Raw genomic sequence first — 4,734 nt, 5'->3', positions numbered from 1 at the left:
AATAAGGATCGAGGAGCAAATTACCGGAACCTGCTCTGATGCCAATTGTAAGTATAGAAGTACGCCTAAGAGGGGGGATGAATTAGGTGTTAGTAAATTTTCTTGTTTTTAGTGATATGGTAGTTGAATTTTCTGAGTTAATATAATGTCTACTAATAGTAAGGTGTAGTAAATAGATGAACACAATAGATTTATCCTAGTTCCCCTTATAACAAAGGGTACGTCCAGTCCTCTTGCACACCACAAGAGATTGATCCACTAATTGTCAGAAAATGTACAACTCCCACTCTGGGATTCTTGCTACAAACTTCTAACAACACTTCTAAGATAGCACACCACTATCTTAGATTAAGCTACTTTTAAGAAAGTATTACTTTCTTTTACAAGTGATACAATATGATTTGAATAAGAATAAGGAGAGGTATATTGATAAACAATCCAATAACAATTCAAGTACTTGAGAACCTTTCTGAATGATATGAAAATGAAATGCAAGTAGTTTGTAAAAAATCATAATTTTGTTCAAAGTTGTACAAGGTATTGATTCAAGGATTGTGTATTTTTGATCTGAAGTTATGGGGTATTTATACTCCATAAACATCTCTTCAGATTCGTGGCCATTGATCCAAGAGGTTTGATGAAAAAATACAATGATCTGGAGCCATTCCAGATCTGAAAAATTGTATTGCTTCCAATTGTATTCGAATACAGGATGTGTGTATTCGAATACACCTCTTTGTGACGTTCAAAAATATTCAAAAATTACACCTTGTATTTGAATACACATGTTTGTAGTCGAATACAGATTAGTGAAAATTTGCCACTGACTTACTTTTTATTCGACTACAGAAGGTTGTAGTCGAATACATATATAAGGATTTTGGCCACTGACTTGAAGTGTATTCGACTACACATAGTCGTAGTCGAATACAACTTTGAGACTTTTGCTTCTGACTTGCTTTGTATTCGAACACAGGATGCTGTATTCAAATACACTTATGTATTTTGTCAAAAATATTAGTTTTAAGACTTTTTTAATGCTATTTTGACTTTTGAAAATACTTTATATGCATATGTAAATATGACTTGTTCTCATGTAATTGAAGTATTGGTTTGTATCATATACCTTTACATTTTAACATTTGGATTTGAAGCTTTATTAATGAAGATATTTGAACTTCTTTTTGAGGTTGTTGCTTTGACCATAATGGTTGATCTTTGTCTTCATCAAAAACTTGTAGTTTACAACAACTAAATCACTTGAATGATTACTATTATTCACCATCCCTAGCCAAAGATTTCATTGTTTGCTGCAAGCAGAAAATCAACACAACAATTTAACGTATTAGCGCCCAAGAAACCATCACAAAGCTAAATAAAACACCCATTCAAAACTCAAACCAATAATTAACATTTAAGAAACACAGTGAATAATCAAAAATTATCATAATAGCTCAAAAATAAAAACAAACAACAAACAATTTGACTCAAATTATTGAATAATAATGACTTAATACAAAATGCTTTAGCCATGAGAATATGACAGATTCAAAGGTACTGCAACACCAGAAGTTGATCAAATTAGTGTTTATCTAGACATCTAACAAGTTCAATCAACAGATAAATAACCGATAAAAAAACCAAACAAATGTCTGGCAAATAACCCCCAATTAACAAATGCACGCATTACACAAAACCTCCCAATAATTACAACAACAAAAATAACTACTAAAAAACATATGGTGGAATGGTAAAATTAACATAGTCAAAGTCAACTCCGCAAAAAAAAAAAACAAAAAACAACAGAAGAAAATCACTTTGACATCTTCTGTTGAAGTTCCACACACCTTTAGCAACTTCTAAATAAATGAATCATATATTTAAGAAGTGAACTTGATTAACCATATACATATTTAAAATGTGAAAGATAAGTACTAATGCTTACCCAGGATTAATAAGTAGGTAGGAATTGATGAGAATGCAAGCTGTAGGCAACAGTGACATAAATGGGCATGTGAAACCTGAAAAGTGATTAATGATAGAGTTATGAACAGATTCACACTAACACTATCCATAGAAACTTATCAAATATAAGGACATCATGGTAAGGCATACCTCCATAGTGACCAAATTTGTGCCTTGCATCATCTTGACCTGTACAGGTTAGAAAGACGAATCCAGACACAAGAAGAGTGCCTCCGACTCCACACAATGTGAAGCGAACATAACTGGTAATGGCATAAAATAATGCTGAAAAGATATTGAGTAATGCATAAAGTTATATGGTTGAGTAATGCATAAAGTTATATAAAGTAACTACTGAGTAAGGATATTGATTATGGTTGAGTAAGGATAGTGATTAAGAAGAGATTCATCGTAAGCAACTTCACAATTCAAATTCCATCTGTCTTGGAATTATCTGTCACCAGCTGGTTGATATAGCATCTTCTGACAGCTTATTTAGACAAGAAACCATCTTCATCCCTAGATAGAACATAAAGAACCCCGCATTCAAATTTAGCTGCAGCCCTACAATTCAAACATTCAAATATAATTAATTATGTCACCAATTCAATTGGACCATATAATCAACTATTCAACAAACTCAAAATATATTTTTACCAGCCAAATAGATCAAATACATTTCTGTTTCCCTCAGTCATGTTCCATATCTCTCCAAGTTTCAGCTTGTCAGGTACTGTGTGAGCATACTTGCTAAATATGTTCTCAAGATTTTCTGGTACATAACTATTGTTTCATTTATTTAAAAGACAAATAAATGTCTATGAGCTTCATAGTCAAAATAATTTAATTAATGCATTTGAAAGTATCATTGAACATTGACCGTCCTTCTGTGTCATAGACTCCAGAGTCACTCCCATGTTTTGCTCTATGCATGTTGTGTATGTAGATAGGAAATAGGAGTGAAGGAAACCATTGCTGTAAAAATCAACATTAATCCAAATGTTGACTTTATTCATAATATGTTGAGTCTAACAAGGTTATATTTTTAGTTGAACTAACAGAAGAAAAAAAAACTCACAAGAAGAGTGGGATAACTCATTGCAAGATTGATACCAATAGCCATAATAACTGATGCAATGACATTAAATCCAAGAGCACGCATCCCTGAAATAGTCCTAAATAAAGTCAAGAATACTAGTATTTAATTGGATTAGAAAATAATAATAAAAAAGTTATATATATATATATATATATATTCACTAATATAAGTTTCCCAAGGGTAAAATGATTCAATTGCCATCTTAATCAAAGAAAGTACAATGTTGTTGAAGAACAGTCAAGTTGTGGTGGTTGTATCCTATTGTTCCATCTGGGTGTGTTGTATCATGAGCTGTTAATGCTTTAGCAATGCCTTACCATGTCACGTCAAAACAAACACTAATTAGTTAGTACCTATTATGTCTTAAATTACTTTAAGGAAATGGAATGAATTGAATTGAAACTTTATCTAATTCCAATTCCAAAAATCAAATCAGTTCATAGTAGCCAACTGGTGACAGATAATTCCAAGACATCTAAAATTATACCAACCAACTTTATCTAAGAGTGAATAAAAAAATTGATCTAAATAAAGCTAATAAAACTAACTATGAAAACACCAAACATAATAACAGAGTATGTCAACAAATCCATCTGCAAAATGCAACTTGAAAACTTGTGCTTACTTTCAATATATGGAAAACGAATGCAAAAAAGTTCATCCTTAAGTTCACCATCAGCAAAATTCCTAGCATGCCAAATGCAAGATTTCTCGTTCCCAGCATGCTCTTGGTCATTCATTGTAGCCAAAAGTGTAACACAATCGAGAGAACAATAAAAGTCTCGAATTCAAAATTACAAAACAAAGATTTAGCGCAGATTTAGCGAAGAAATCGCATATTGAGATGACTGGTGCCTAACTTTACCAGTAGCCTTATGTTTCAAGAACTTGACAGTACCAACACCTCTCTCCTTCCACTGATTTCCATCCTTGTCGCAATGGTAAAGCTTCGATTTGCTACGATCAGTGAAAAACAATAATCGGTGTAAGACCCATTACAAAACAATACTCGATTAGAGCCATTACAACAAAACCATATACAATTTCAAAGAAAATATAACAAATATATGACGGTTCAGATCACAAATACCCAGATGACAAATAATAAAATACTAAATCATAAAACACTCAAGACTCGATCCGAGCCAATATTAGCTTGACTCTATAATATATCTCAATTTCGTGTTATAAAATAAGATTTTCAAATGAATTGAGAGTAAATTCAAAACAATAACATCACAGTGAACATGCATCTGGTACATGTAAATATTTACATACACACAAACAGAAAGAAGGAGAATCTCTTCGTGACACTAACAGGAGGTTCAAGAGTTTACTAGCAGGATGCCCCAATCATGCTTATGACAACATTGCTCAGATGCAAATATTTTGTAATGGTTTGAGGCCTAGCACTAGAATTATGTTGGATGCTACAGCAGGTGGTGAACAAATGATGTTGTATGATAGAGGTGGTTGGTCAACAAGTGGTATACGGGAATTGAATGTCATGGATGTTGGGTTGGCTCAAGGCAGGTTGCTTTCAAGACAGATAAAAGATGTTATCGCCGCTGAGATAAATAAAAGGATGGCAGCTCTAAATATACAACCTCAAATGGCCCCTGTCAAATTATTGAAACATACTGGTTGTGACTGTTGTGGTGGAGCACATA

The sequence above is a fragment of the Cicer arietinum genome, chromosome 5 (assembly GCF_000331145.2).
Source record: "Cicer arietinum cultivar CDC Frontier isolate Library 1 chromosome 5, Cicar.CDCFrontier_v2.0, whole genome shotgun sequence".
NCBI lineage: Eukaryota > Viridiplantae > Streptophyta > Magnoliopsida > Fabales > Fabaceae > Cicer > Cicer arietinum.
The sequence above is the reverse complement of the archived record's forward strand: the minus strand, read 5'-3'. Positions refer to the sequence as shown.